General features: G+C 38.4%; 1 protein-coding gene across 6 annotated transcripts in view; it reads right to left on the bottom strand.

The window, feature by feature from the left end:
- Rbpj (recombination signal binding protein for immunoglobulin kappa J region) overlaps positions 1–16298 on the bottom strand; it is a 75772-nt gene that overhangs the window by 52107 nt on the left and 7367 nt on the right. The gene's annotated exons all lie outside the window — the stretch shown is intronic.

Raw genomic sequence — 16298 nt, 5'->3', positions numbered from 1 at the left:
GTCATAAAGCAATTTAAATTATTTTAGCATGATAGATCAGGAAACTTTTAATGAAGCTAGTCCACAGAGCAAGTTTCCAAGGAGAAAGAGTGAGAAAGACTCTGGGCATATGAAAAGGGTGAAGGAGGGACAGACAGGGCTGCAGTCTGTGCTAAGGATAAAGTGAAACAATTTCCTGTCTGAGCATATTCCAAGTCCAGTGAGGGACGACGACACATTTCTAAGATTTAGAGTTTTACTAGTTGTGAGGAACATAGGTGTAATGTAGATTACAGAAAGCTGACAATGATGGCAGAACTACATATAAGAAAGCTTGACCAGGGTAAAAGAAACTAATGAAAACAGAACTAAAGGACCTAGTTCAATGAAATTCCTGTCTTCAGCCACAGCATCTTTTCAAACTAATGATTTTGCCATGTTTGGTCCCCAGGCCCTCCCACTTCTGCTCAAAACAAGTTAGTAATGTGTGCTTATGTGCACACATGTCTGTCCCCTCATGGAAGAAGAATGCAATATTGTTTCCTACACTATGCTCCTGCAAATAAATTCATCCTACACACAGGATACCAGATGAATGCTTCTAAAACAGTTCCTCTTCCACACAGGGGGGGGGGGGAGTGAGCCATTGGAAAGCAAGCAAACATACAAGTACATCAGAGAACAAAAGTGTAAATGTACTGGACTTCCTGCCTCATCCGACCAGAAGAGCCATGTTCTACAGGAGACAGCATCTGTACTCAAATAACTGGCCTAGAGAAAACCCATGTAGTATACCAAAGAACTAAAAATTAAAGTACATCTTCTACTTAGAATTTCAGAGTGCTCCTACTACAAAACTGCTGCACAATCTTGTTAAGGAACAGAAGCTCTAGTGCTGGCATGTTGTCCCAAAACAATGACAACTGAATTTTGGTTGTAACTGGCCCTCTGTGTACCTGAGAATTTCGTGTCTGAAAATGAGAACTGACCTATCAGGATAAAAGATATTTCAGAAGAGGACTGCAGAAGTGGCTCAGGGGTTAAAGACCCAAGCTTAACTTCCAGCACACGGGCTCCAACTCCAGGGGATCCAGCACTTCTTGCCTCTGAGTGAGTGCATCTAAACTCACATGCACATGCTTGTACACACATACATATAATTTGAAAAAAAAGCTTTTAAATATGAGAAAATAGTCTGTGCTTAATATATCCATCCACACTGGTGTGCATCACAACCCAATCCATACTATGCTGATTGATATACATTAGTATAGGCCATGGAATTATTTAAATGTAGACTTTTAAACCAGAAAAATTAAGTTTCTTATCTTTTGATCATATTTTTCTTTATAAAGGGCAAGAAAACTTCACCACTAAAGCAAGCAACTAAGGTCAGGAAATACTATACAAGAACTTAACCTCCTATAGAAATAATTTTTTTATTCTTTCAGATTTTGTCTTCATTCTTCAACCACCATGAGTTTCAATATAAAACATTCTTTAAAGACCATTAAAAGGTGGTAAGAGCTGGGCATGGTGGGCATGCCTCAACATAAGTTGAGGCAAAAGGTTTTCACGTCTGAAGCCCGACAAGGCTCCAGAGCAATAGTGTGAATACTACATCTCCCCAAAAAGGAATGCAGAAATCTTTATAAAATTAAAAATAAGAATGCCTTTACTTTTGGTACTCAGAAGGTGAACAAAGTGATCTCATAAGTTCAAGGCTTGCCTCGGCTAATTATGTTCTGGGTTCTAGGTCAGCCTGGGATACTGACATGCTGTCTCAAAAAAAATCAAAACCAAATACACACACAGACACACACACACAGAAACACAGACACACACACACACACCAAAGATGTGGGTCTGAAGAGCCCCTCCCCCATGCAGTGCTAGGGACTGAGGGACTGAACCTGGGGCACACTGAGCAGGTTCTCTACCAATGAATATATCTCTGGTCTTCTTAAAACAAAACAAAAGAAAAAAACTCAGTCTCGGTAAAGTGTTGAGGCTGGTCTTAAACTCACTCTGTAATCCAGGCAAGCCTTGAACTTGCAATCTTCCTACATCTGTTTCCCAAATAGCTGGGATTTCCAGCCTATACTACCAGGGGTGGTTCATACCAGTTTTTAGAACTTAATTAACTGGAGGATGCCCAGCTGGTGTCTGCAACAGAATGGACTGTTAACTTGATGAAGGGAAAGAAATTCCACACATTTTGAGTTGAAATAATTTTTCACTATATTCTACAGGCTAACTTAATATTTTTTCATATTCAAGTAAAACAACGATGTCAATTTCGCCTGAAGTCATTAACCACAATACCCTACTGTCTCAAACTTATAGATCAGAAATAATACTACTTGTTTGTTGGTTTGTTTGTGGGAGGCCCTAGATAGGGTTTCTCTGTGTAGCCCTGAATGTTCTAGAACTCACTTTGTAGATCAGGCTAGCCTCAAACTAAGAGATCCACATGTCTCTGCTTCCCAAGGGCTAGGATTGAAGGTGTGTACCACCACTGCCCTAGAAATAATGAGTTTTATGGGTAACATTTATGGAATGTTTCCACAGGCTAAACTTCTCTGTTCAATAGTGCCTTCCATTAGCTTGATTTCTTTAAAGCTTTATTTATTATGTATACAGTGTTCTGTCTGCATGTATGCCTACTCATCAGAAGAGGGCTTCAGGTCTCATTATAGATGGCTATGAACCACCATGTGGTTTCTGGGAATTGAACTCAGGACCTCTGGAAGAGCAGCCTGTGCTCTTAACTTCTGAGCCATCTCTCCAGTCCCAGTCATTAGCTTAATTTCTACAATAAGACTGAGTGAAAGAAAATACAAAAAGCTGAAGAACTGTGGTAAAAAGCTATTTTAAAAGCCTCCAGGGGCTTACTTCCGCATGTTGCTTCAATTTCTGATTATGATTCTGCACGCTTATTTTGTGTTCTCTCATGCTTTTCAACTTCCCATTGCCAATTCTCAAAACTGATGGTATGCAGTAGCATTCTGTGAGTACTAACAGGAAAAAAATATTAAGGAAAGTTTTGTCACAAGTCAAAAAACACAACCTATTTTCTGAGATGGGATGGGGTACACTGACAGAAATCAGTCTCAGTTGTAGGTACAATTCTAACTCTGTCCAATAGCCACTAAGTATACATAAGTCTGAAAGTAGATGTGACTTCTAGGTAGTAACAAACTAAGAAAAGAATATCCCTTGGTACCCCTTCTTAGGTAACTGTTTCATTGTGACTTAAAACAGAAACATAACCACCCGATTATTAGGACTTGAGAGTTTCACAAGTGGTATAGGATACTAACTCACTAACAAGTCCATCTCTATCTGACAACACTCACATCACTGAGAGACTTCACAAGAAATACTACTTAATACTCACAAGAAGTGAATGAGTAAAAAATTCCAGGTCTCCCAAGTCCAGCTAACTTTACACTGCACCTCTGGCCGATATGGTAGTTACAGCATGTCCATTTTAGGTCCCTTTCCTAATAGTGCTCAATATATATTTGAGTTGTGCTTTACGATCTTCCATATTGACCCCATGATAAATATTTTCCAACAAATAATCTTAAGACCACAGACTTTAGTTTTACCAAAGTGAATGCATCCGTCACTCTTCAATAACAATGCAATTCACTTTAATCACTAAAAGTAACTAATCAAATGAATGAAACAACTGAATATAAATAACCCAAGTCTGCACAACAGATGAAAAGGCTAAAACTACGTTACATGTATGCAATCGCCTCTACAAGGAAAAGAATTGTTGCAGACTACAAATGTGGAAGCATCTTGAAGATTACCATTTGAGGACCTTGTCTGCCAGTATTACCAATATGGAATACTTCAGAATTGTTTTATGTATGGTGCTAGGGATTGAATCCAGGGCTTCATGTAAGTAAGTGCTCTCTCTGACCTATATATACCCCCAAACCAGATTGTAATTTTAGTGAAGATTGGTGTTTTTTGTTGTTGTTGTTTTGTGACAGGGTTTCTCTGTGTAGCATTGTAGACCAGGCTGGCTTTGAATTCACAGAAATCTGCCTGCCTCTGCCTCCAGAGTGCTGGGATTAAAGGGGTACACCACCACTGCCCGGCTAAAGATAGCCTTTTAGAATTAATGTTCTTCCCAACTTAGCCTTCATTTCCTCCCTTTAACAAGCATCACACAGGTCAATCCTTTAAAAATTACCTTTAAGAGTTCCACTGACGAAATCGTAAAAATAGAAATGGGGGCTGGAGAGACAGTTCAGTAAGTAAAGTTAGTATAAGGACCTAAAATCTGAGCATGGTAGCATATGCTTGTAATCCTAGTGCTGGGAAGTAGAGGTAGACAGATCTTGGGGATCACTGGCCAACCAGCCTATCTTAACTTGGCCAGTTTCAGGCCAATGAGAGACACTGTCTCAAACACACACACACACACCACCACCACCACCACCACCACCATTTTCTGTTTTAAATTATATGATGAAGTTACCAAGGCATGCAAGATACTTGAAAGAAACAAAAATCAAATATACACATGAATAAATGCTCCCAACATAAATTATGATTTTTATTTTTTCAAAATTCCATTGCAGTTTCATAGCTTTCATCTTTCACACTCAGAGCCATTACTGTTTACTTCTTTCCAACCCAACTCAACTTGCCCATATCACACTGCAGTTCCAACTGGTTCACTACAACTGTCTTGACAGGTTCTTGACAACTCCTAAATCTAACAGATGTTAGACTTCTGCTCTTTGCAGTAAGTGACCCAGTGACCAAGGTCTCTCTGTTTATTTCTTGAGTGGGAGTGCTGCACTGTTGAGGACTACTGCTCTTACTACCGGTTTCTACCACCAGCTTCTACTCATTTCTTACATGTGGGTGCTTCCCAGCTGTTTTTGCTTAGTTCTCCACAGGAACTTGCTCTAATTACCATCTACTAGTCTTCGATTATGTTTTTCAAATCTTGACCTCTTAGGTTAGAATCCCATATATGACTGGCCACTGAATACCTTCATCTAGCTCCCTTGAATCAGCCTTCAAAACAACTCATGGTCTCGGTCAACTAACCCAAAACTTCTCCCAACATAACTGAACTCTTCTACCGTCCATTTATTTCAGTGTCATCTCACCCTAATAAGTGTTACCAATGCTCCCTTGGAATACATGTAAAGCATTAAAATTCCTCCGCTTCTTGACAAAGTTTTAAGAGTTCTTTAACTCTACTCATTCTTAGAACTGGTCTGACTAGTTGTATTGGAAAAATAAAACCTTACTCTCTTTCCTCAAAACACAATTCATCTTCACACTATCTCAAAATGACACTGGATTGCTTTTAGATATCATCAAGATAGGACTTTAAAGTAGACTGAACGTTTCTTGCTATTTAAACTGGAGTCTACAAAGTTTTTAGAATTTTAGTGATTTTTAAGAGCTCAAATATGTATGGATATCCCAAATTTCTTTTTTTTTTTTTTTAAATTTTCCCACAGGAGAAGTCAAGCAACATCGAAAACTAGGGAAAGTTACCCTATTATGAGCAAGTAAAGTCTCCACCAAAGCTTCCTATGGAACTAACTGAAAAGATGGTTTTGCAATTGTAAACCATAGCATGGCTGCATGCCTTCCCCAGCACAATGAAACCTATAATTCTATTATAAGCCACCCTGAAAGCACTAAATAGAAGTTGTCATTTGACTAAAATGAAAATAGCACACTGAAATGAAAACAGCAATAGGCCTATAAAACCAGCACTCAGGGTACTGAGACAGGAGGATCCCAAATTCAAAGCACACCTGAAGCTAACAGGAAAGACCTTGCCTAAAATAATGGGGGGTGGGGGAGCGTGTTGATGAAAGTAAAAAGGGTGAACAAGCAGCTAAGGAATTCATGAAAGGATAACTGGAGAGAAAGAAAGAATAAATTACCTGGGATTGGAGAAGACTATTCATCCATTAGGTAAAGGAAGTGTCCTTCCTTCCCCTAGAGCATGATTAAGCATACACAACTCCAACTGTGGGAAGCACATATCTACATCATATTCTGTTACTAGGCATGATCATTCCAAAGTACACTGAGTTGGTATGACTGGGAAATTATCCAACACAATCACGAACTTCAGGAGGTTCTTCTCAGAACAGCAATAGGAAAACCATCTGCTTGATGTTTGAAACAGTATTTCAACTTGCCTGGTGAGCTCAAGGAATCAACCGCAACAGCACAATCCTAACTGCTTCAAAATTTTAATTATTCATATAAACTGGCCAGGAAATTAAAGTTAAATGTTACACAAAGGGATCTCTACCCTTATAGTATTTTCTGGCTAATTATTCTCACTGCTAGTCTACAGCCACTGTTAAAACTTGATAATGAATCAGAACTCACTGGGAATGCTTTTGTATCCAAAAGTATGGTTAACCAATACAACTCACAAAATTGTTCATTTTTAATCCTTCTGTAAACTCATTCCACACAGTGAAACATCACTGTTCAAACACTTCAACTACTAGGAAAGATAAGACAAATTTTATTTATTTAAAAAGGGAAAAGGAGGAGGATTAGAGTGCTTGCCTAGCATGTGCAAGATCCTGAGCCAAGCACACCAAAAATTAAAGTAGATATTTAGGTAATTATAATCTCTATTTTCCTTTATAACCTGTTCTCAGATTATCTTCAGTACTCAATGTTTTACAGTATGAAATCATGTTAAACTTTACATATGATCTAAAACTTTCACAAACAGTAAACATAGCCCCGTGGGTCTGTGTGTGTGTGTGTGTGTGTGTGTGTGTGTGTGTGTGTGTGTGTGTGTGTGTGTGTGTGTGTACACACGAAAAGTGGACAGGTATGGCAGCACAAACTTTTGTTGATTCCTGTACTCTGAAGGCAGAGACACAATCAGATGCCTTTAAATTCAAGGCCAGCCTAGTCTACATAGTGAGCTCCAGTCCAGCCAGGACTATACAATGAGGTCCTATCTCAAAAACAGGCGGACAGACAGACATATAATAATAAAATAAATTTTAGGATTGTCTTCTATTTTGAGATAAATATAAAGATATTTAATAAATAAGCAACAGTAACTATCTTGCTTTAAAAAAAATCATGGTAAAACTTTATTTTGGCCATTGTAGTGATTTCTCTTTTCAAATAGAGAAATACTTAGTTCCAAATAACTCCATGTTCATAACTTTGCACAGTGGACACAGGTAGTGTTTGTCTCCTATAATGGCAACTGAGTACCACTACTAGATGTCAGACAGAATGCCCATAAAATGCTTTAAAGATATAGTGTCTAGACAGAAAAAAAAATCATTAAGATAACCAAGCAAAAATGTTCCAAATTCCTGGGAGGCAAAGAAAGAAAAGAGCAGCATTAAGATGACCAAGGCAGAAACACTCTCTTGCTTAGTGTCACCCCCACTTCTAAACCCACAAGCACAGCATTCAATGCAGCTGTGGCTAGTTTGTAAGAAGCCTTTCACTGCTCCACAAAGGCTAGAGATACAGGGGCTCATCAGTTTTTATGCCACATCCACAGCTGCAATCTTATAAAACAACCAGACTTTAAAATGACATGTATAAAACAGTTTTAGATACAACTAAAATTAAAAGCACTTGAGTATAACGCAGAGAATCAATGTAGATAGGCATAGTGGCACATAAATCTTTGGCTAGTCTGAGCTATATCACACACATACACACACAGCCATCTCTAAACAAAAGAAAGTCATCAATGGTGCTTAAAGTATTTAACTATAAGACTACTGAATTCATAGCAATACCTTCAATTTAGATGTTATTAGAAGCACTTTATACCTCTTTAGCATTCCATAAGTTGGAAGCAGAATGTTTCTCATAACCATAAGCTTATGTTCTTGCCACAAAATGAATGGCCTCCCAAACTCATATTGAAATGCAAAATAAAAAAGTGGCCGGTCAGCCAGGTGTTGGTGGTGCACACCTTTAATCCCAGCACTCAGGAGGCAGAGGCAGGTGGATCTCTGTGAGTTCGAGGCCATCCTGGTCTATAGAGCGAGTTCCAAGAGAACCTCCAAAACAATACAGAGAAACTCTGTCTTGAAAACAAAACAAAACAAAACAAAAAAAAGTGGCCAGTCGTTGGTGGATCATGTCTTTAATCCCAGCAGTCAGAGGCAGAGGCAGGTGGATCTCTGAGACAGAGGCCAGCCTGTTCTACAGAGCGAGTTCCAGGACAGACTCCAAAGCCAGAGAAACCCTGTCTTGATAAACCAAAAAAAAGAAAAAAGAAAAAAAAAGAAAAAATAGTTTTCATTTTATGTCACAATTATATTACAGAATTTAGGAAGTCAAACTTAGAATGGAGCACTAATCTAAATAAAACAATGATAATTTGTTAAGTACACACGAGGCACAGAATGTTTTAAATCCTTTGAAAATGATTTAAATGAAATAGAAGTAATGAAAGTGAGAAGTAAGTAACTAAATCGCATATGGTATACAGACAAGACAGCACAGTGTGTCAGGACACTTGCTATCAAACCTGAGTTCAAGCCCCAGACCCACATGGGAGAAGGAATCTTGATCTCCCAAAACAATCTCTCAATTTTCCCACTCCCCAAATTGACCCAGGACACCAAATGCTGCTGAAGTGAGTTAAATCAGATATTAGAACCTGATGGCCACTGAAGTTCCACTGTGTGAAGAGAACTAGTAAACTTGAAAGGAGTGATTTTGGAGTGGTGGGAACCAGGGAGAGTGTGTGTGTGTGCAAAGAACAGCAGTGGCCACTATAGACTGTTTCCGCAAAAAGGTAAAAACTGGGATAGAGAAAGCAGGAAAAGAGCTGCTGAGTTCAATGTCTTAACCTAGACAAGATAGACAAGGCTTTTAGGGCACAAACTCAATGGCCCTTAGAGCCAGTGTCTGCAAACCACAGCATGCATGGCCTCTTCTTGATGGCCTGATGAAACAGGTGGGTAGACCCTAAAGTGTCTATACAAGAATTATGGGGTAAAATTCAGTTTGCATTTCTGTCAAGCTTCTAGATAACCCTGATCTAGAAATGCTGTATACTTGACTATCCTCTTTAAAGAAGACAGATCCTGGACTGAAGAGATGGCCCAATGGACCACAGAAAAACAGTCTGTTCTTCCAGAGGGCCCAGGTTCAATTCCCAGCACCAACATGGCAGCTCCAATTCACAAAGAAATACATTTGAGCAAAATAATCAATGCATATAAAAAGTTAGATCCTATATTTTATAATACCTACCTAAATAAACCAATCAATAAATACCCCCCCAAACAGTTTAAAGGGCTAAATTTCTTTAAATTGTGAAAAGAGCATGGAGGAAGTGTTTGATATTTTGACTGTGTTGTCAAAGCCTGCGTGGTGTCAGAAGGCAAAGCCATCCACTAGCTGACCAAAATTAACCATAGAGGTTTGGAGGATTGTAGACAAGAGGAGACAGGAAGTAGTAAGGCAGGGCTGAGAGAGGATCCTAGCCCTTTTGGAAGGAAGCAGGAAGTGACTGGCAGCTGCTCCCTGCTTCTCAGATCTTTCAGATTCTTACCCCAATATTTGACTCCAAATTTTTTATTGACAGGATTAATTTGATTAATGCATCAGGAGAGGCGGGTTAAGAATGTTTTAAGAATGCTGTCATAATCCCAGGCAGGATGAAGGAGATAAAACACAAAACTCCTGACTACATAAAAATCTTAATGCCTGTTCAACAAAAATAAGATCAGTTAGGTAAAAAGCTAAGGGAAGCAGCAAACGCAGGTGGTGGTGGCACATACCTTTAATCCCAACACTCAGGAGGCAGAGGCAAGCACATACCTTTAATCCCAACACTCAGGAGGCAGAGGCAAATGGATCTCTTGAGTTCAAGGCCAGCCTGTTCTAGAGTTCCAGGATATCGATGGCTACACAGAGAAACCCTTTCTAGAAAAACAAACCAACAGAAAATATAAGAGAAAATATTTAATATAGAAAATTGGCCAAAGAACGATTGGAAAAATATAAGTTCTCAAACAAATTGAGAAAAAGACTTCGATAGAAAAATAAACTTATAAATGCAATTCATAATAAAAATGTAAATGGATAATAAGTGCAGCTGAAAACAGAAAGTCCACCTTAAAATATCCATGCTTTCGATTTTCATAAATACATCGATGGCATCAATATAAAGAAATACGATAGCTGGAAAGAACCTCCAAGCAGCCATTAAGAATGATGGGAAACGCTGGGTGCACGCCTTTAATCCCGACAGACGCAGGCAGATCAGTGAGTTCAAGACCAGCCTGGTCTACAAGAGCTAGTTCCAGGACAGCCTCCAAAGTCACAGAGAAACTCTGTCTTAAAAAAAAAAAAAAAAAAAAAAAAAAAAAAGGTTGGGAAACCACACCTCCCAGACATCCACTGCTTCCTGACCCAAGTGGAAGAACAAGGTGCTGCCTAATTAATACTGTCCAATTTATGCAACAGAAGCAAGGACTAGCAGAACACATAATTTGAGAAGAACACCTCTGCAAGTCAATGCATGCCAGAGAAGTCTAGAAAACTACTACAAACTGTAAACAAGGGCCAACTCTACAGGACAGAGGCAAAGGAAACCCTCCTTAGCTCTACAACCTTCATTCACTTTTCAACACACACATTTACTCAAACCTCCAAGAATCAAAAAAAAAAAAAACCCCTCAGGCACAGTGGCTCACATTGTAATCACAGCAATGGGGAAGGATGCCAGTTCAAAACCACCCTAGGCACTCCATTAGCTTCAAGTCAGCCTGAGCTAGAGGATCGTGTCTCAAAATAATAATAAAAGAATAAGCATAAAACCTGTAACTAGACACTAGACATGCCAAGAAAATAATTTCCAAGTTGAAAAGAAACAGCCCACCGACAATTTAGCATTGTTATCTCTGAGGGTTGGAACTTACATTGTGTAGAGAGAAACGACTTTATGCAATTCACACTGACTTAGTTTACAGTTAATACATATGTCTAATACCTTTTTTTAAAACTCCAAAGAACTTCAGGATGGAAACAGCAGTCACATAATTTTACCATCTCTCACAATACAAGGCAGCTACCAGATGACCAAACCAAAATTCATAGATACAAATTTACAACAAAACTAGGTTACCAAGTAGCCTTATAACCCCTCCAAATACTAACTGGGGAAGAACTATCCACAGTCATAGACTACAGAATAAAAGAACTTGGTGTGATAGTAGGGGTGGTGGAGTAGTAAAGAAAGAAACAGTCAACTGCAGGATGAGGCAGACCTCAATAATAAGACAGCTGAAGTAAACAAGGAGAAAAATGTTCTTACTCTCAGAAAAGTAAGAAACACCTGGAAGAATATGAAAAGATCTGGTCATCAACAAAACAAGAAAAAATGAGAATAGAAGGAAGTGACACACACACAGAGAGCCAACAGTAGATAATGTTTCCCAGGGAGCCCCCCTCCACCGGTCAGGACAGCAGCACTATTATAAGGTATGAAACTTACTAGATAGTTGACACGGATGCATGTAGTGTATATAACAACCTTGTTTTGCAGAATAGACAGTACGCGTTTTAGAAACACAGATCTAACACTAAAAGTAATGACAAAGTAACAAATACAGCAAAGAGGGGACATGGAAAAGTAACCATATTTTTGACAAAAGTATAAAAGGAAAGACCATGTATAAGCAGTAGAGTCTGCTGCAGTCAGTCAAGGATATAAAGATATTGTATCAATAAAAGCAACACCCCCCCACACACACTCACACTGTATTTTAACAACTAACAAGGAGGGAGTATAAAAAGGAGACACCATGACATGAGGTACCATAAAGAAAGAGGGCAGCAGCTGTTTCAGCTGAAGTAAGAAATGAAAAAAAGCTGGACATAACCAATTCCATAGGGCCAGCCTCTTGTTGCAGGCCCTTTGCAGTGTGTTTGGCCCTCCTAAGGACTCTGCTTTTTTTTGTTTCCAGGAGAAATTTTAGTCACAAAGCAAGTAGTCACTCTTACCCAAAGCCATGCTATATCTTTACATAATAATTACAAGACTTGAAATTGATCTGTAGGCAGAAAATGAATTATTTGGGGATTTGGGAAGGGGAGTTGGATCTGAAAACACAAAGTAAAAAAGCATTGTCTAATGAAGCAGCATGTCAAGAATGCCTGACACTTATTTTAAATTTTTTTAAATAGAAAATTTAAAGATAAACTCTTGTTACTTCAAAACTTTTTGTATAAACGAATCTAATCAAATATAACTTTAATCACATTTCTAAATGTGTTTACTTTTATAGTTATCTAATAGAAAAGAATACTGTCACCCTTCCTTAAAGTATTCTACCACACTGACTTAAACCAGGAACTGCCTTGCCCCTAGTAGCAACATGAAAGCATTCAAATGGAAAGACAAATACAAAGCAAAGTTGGTACAGGGTGGGGAAATACAACCCAAATGTACAATGGAAGTAGAGTTTGAAGTTAAACATATCTGACCTTCAAATTTCCATGAGAGAGAGATGCCACCAGTACATAAGACTGACTTTGAGGACTCAAACAACTCCCCGATCTTGTCATTATTACTGTATTGCATTGCATGGGTGTTTTGCCTGCAGGTATGTCCGTGTATCACTTGTACCTGGTGCAAATGAAGGTCAGAAAAGAGCAAGGACCCCTAGAACTTGATATATAGATGTTTGTGAGCCACTTACGGATGCTGGAAATAAAAGCCAAACCCAGATCCAAAGCAATAACAAGTGAGCCATCTTTTCAGCCCCCTAACCCCATCTTTTTTTAGTATCTGTTGACATTTTTAATATAAAACAAAATGTTAACATTTGCATTTATAAAAAAGAACATGCTGACAAATATTAACAATAGTTAATCCTTGCTATAACAATGGCTCTCTTTATAAGATACATTTATATATAAGTTTTTATATTTTTGTAACATTTTTCCAATCAGAAAAAGAATCAAGTACATACTAATGTGACTGACATTAACCCTTAAGAAAATATTCCATGGCTAGGGATGTAGCCTATAGAATGCTTGCCTTACAGGTAGGTACAAAGCCAGAGGTTTGAAAGGAAGGAAAAAGTTCCACTACACAAAGTAACTATAGAAAGAGCCAAGGCACGACTACCAGATGCATGTAGGTTTAACATCAGTCAAGGAGTGGTGGGTGGTGGTAGGCAACCATGACACACATCTTTAGACCCAGCACTCAGGAGGCAGAGGCAGGTGCACCTCTGAGTTCCAGGCCAGCCTGGTCCACAGTGAATTGTTATATAATTTAACAAGTACCTAATTTACCAACTGACAATTTCCAGGAGATAAAATTGAGAAACTATAAGTGTAAAAAATGACATGGCACAAAACTGTGTACACTGAATACAATAGAGAAGGCAAGGAACAGCTACCTAGATTTGATTGTTTAAAAGAAAGTTACACCGGTGAACCAACAATTTATTTAGTCAAATGGCATTCATTAGTAAGCTGTAAGTGAATAACCAAATGATATCGCTAATATCTTTGAATGTCAAAATGAATTTAATCCACTTCCTTGACATCTGAAGCAGAGATGACAAACACAAAAGATTTACTAACTCCATAGTTAAGAGTACGGCCTTAGCATATAGACCATCAAGTTTATAAGCCAGTCAGCTTTTCAGCATGAAATTTAAAGTTATAGCATTTTTTCTATGTGCAAGTCATTCTTGTCACCCTCTGCCCTTCCATCTTCTTCCAGGGACAGCCAGGTATAAACTAAGTAAAATGTAGAGAGGAGTGAGGCAGAAGTAACTATGTCCTCAGTGGGTAAGAAGGTATGCAGTAAGGAGTCAGTCAGAAACAGACAATGCATTGTAAGTAATACCAATAATAGAAGATCTCAGTTGGATATAGTGATTAGTGACTGGGGAAACCAAGGCAGGAGAGTAACTGAAGACCAGACTGCTACATAGCAATTCACAGCCAGTCAAAGCTACATAGTAAATTCCTGTCTCAAATACAAAAACAAGGTAGAGTGAGGTACAGGACTCTAATCCCAGAAAGTGGGGGGCTGAAGTAAGAGGTGAATTTGAGGCAGCCTGAGCTAAGTAATCAATTCAAGGTCAACTTGGACTACATCTTGAGACCCATTTTCAAAAACAAATAAAAGCAAAAGTAGGATGGCAGCAAAGGAGGAAGACTTGACAACTGCACAGCAATGCTGGCAGATGTAAACCACTAGGCCTGAGGGGCTACAGACCTTGCTTCTGTTCTTCTTGGTTCACACAAAGAAAGGCTGGACACAGTAACAGATGGCCAAGTGGCATAAATAAATAGAAAAGAGTGAAAGCACAAGCATATGCTCCCACACAAAAACAACAACAAAAAACCCAAAGAAGGAGCCAGTAACTGAACCTCAGTCTAACCACCTGTGAACTACCTAGCCTGCCTGTGTCTATTAAAATGAGTGAGGATTTTAGAACCAGCTCCTAATTAGTTCCCTGAATCTAATATACATTGTGTATAGCCCAGGACGCAGTAATGAGAATTCAGAACTGGGGGTAAGGAAGTGGGTCAAAAAAAAAAAGTTATACCTCATTGTCAGGACAGACCACATTTTACCATCTGTCAACAAATCCTCTAAGAAACACACTGCCACACTCTCCTCTAAAGAAATCTTACAAATGTTGTCTTACCAACAAAAAAAAAAATCCTCCTACAGTAAGACTGTATCTAAAACTGTTCAGTTTTCTCCTTTGTAACACTCTGGGTTTTCTATTTGATATTTTTCATATTCCACTTCAAACAATATAGTCCAGAAATGCAGAATGGTGAATCTAATCCAAGAGTCAGTTTCTATGTGAGCCATATAAGTAGAAAACCCACTCTACACAGAATATCAGATTTATCACTTAAGCCAAGTGCCACCTAGTGGCAAGCATTACATACTATTAAATCCTTTTCAGGCACAGCCACTCATCCAGCAAGTAGCAATCTGGGAGATGGTCTATGTAATTATTACAGACAAATAAAATGGCTCTGGTGCTTTCACAGAAAGATTAGACAAATACAACACAGATGAATCTACAATTGCAGAACAAGGTTAACTGCCACAGCAGTTATCTACACACATGTAAATATTTTTATTTATTAAAAAACTCTGAACATTTTTATACATAGGTTCTCTTACATTTATTCACTTCACCCACTCTTCCATTATGTCAACATTCAGGTTTCAAACATTTAGATTTTGTTCTCCCTTCTTTTCCATTATCTAAAAATCCCTCAGTACAAAAGGGGGAGATACTAAACTATTTCAGCATCTACTAATTCCAAAACTACTTCCCTTACTGTATTCGATCCTCACATCAACACCATGAAGACTAAAATTAACTAACATGCCCATTACCAAAGATCTACTTTAGTGACAGACAGTACACTGATTCCACAGTTTCCAATACTACACTGACTCAAAAAAAAAGCTGTTTTACCTTTCCATTCCTAGGCTTACCCACAAAATGGACCTCTTTTATGTTTCTCTTATGATCAACACCAATTCCAATCTACTTTACCATTTACAACAAGCCTTGGGTCAACTAAAACCTGCCTGTATTCTCTAGGATTCCCTGACTTAGCTTGACAAGTTTCTCCAAAGAGCCCCAAACCACATTTCTGGCTTAATTAAAACTCCCTATTACCACCCATCTTTACTACAAATATCCCTTCAACTGAACATAATCAATATCAGTGTCTCTACCAACACTATCCATGTGCTCAACAACTGTCTCTTTACTACACAAATAGTGAAATATACTAAGGGAAGGCAGCCTCGTTTCCCTGAAGTTACTCTCTTCATGTCTTGGGACCCCCACATTTCTGCTTACTCAACTGGTATAAGGATTGGTAACAGAATTAACTGGTTCAGAGCGTGGAAACTATTCTCACATTTAGAACCAAAATTACAATTTGAACAAATATGCCTGCAGAAGGCCTTCAAGGGTTTACAGAAAAGGAGGAAAATACTTTGTTCCAATGCAAACCAGTCTAAAGCTAGTATATCCTGGAATCCTGAGTAAATTAAGATGTGTCCAAAGCAAAGCTGTTTATAATTTACAAGCCCCTATAACAATGGTTCTATTCAGCTTCTATTACATCCTCTAACACGTTCACAAAATAATACTTTTACAGGACACTTTTATGAGAAACTATTCTACAATTCAGAGTATTATCTAATTAACAATGCAAATTGGCTCTAGTGCCAACCAAACATGCTAAAGGAATAGAGGAATCATAGCAAAGGGGTTGGTGTATTCCATTTC

This window comes from Mesocricetus auratus, unplaced genomic scaffold (genome assembly GCF_017639785.1).
Source record: "Mesocricetus auratus isolate SY011 unplaced genomic scaffold, BCM_Maur_2.0 Super-Scaffold_100006, whole genome shotgun sequence".
Classification (NCBI taxonomy): Eukaryota; Metazoa; Chordata; class Mammalia; order Rodentia; family Cricetidae; genus Mesocricetus; species Mesocricetus auratus.
This window is presented reverse-complemented; position numbering and strand designations above follow the sequence as displayed.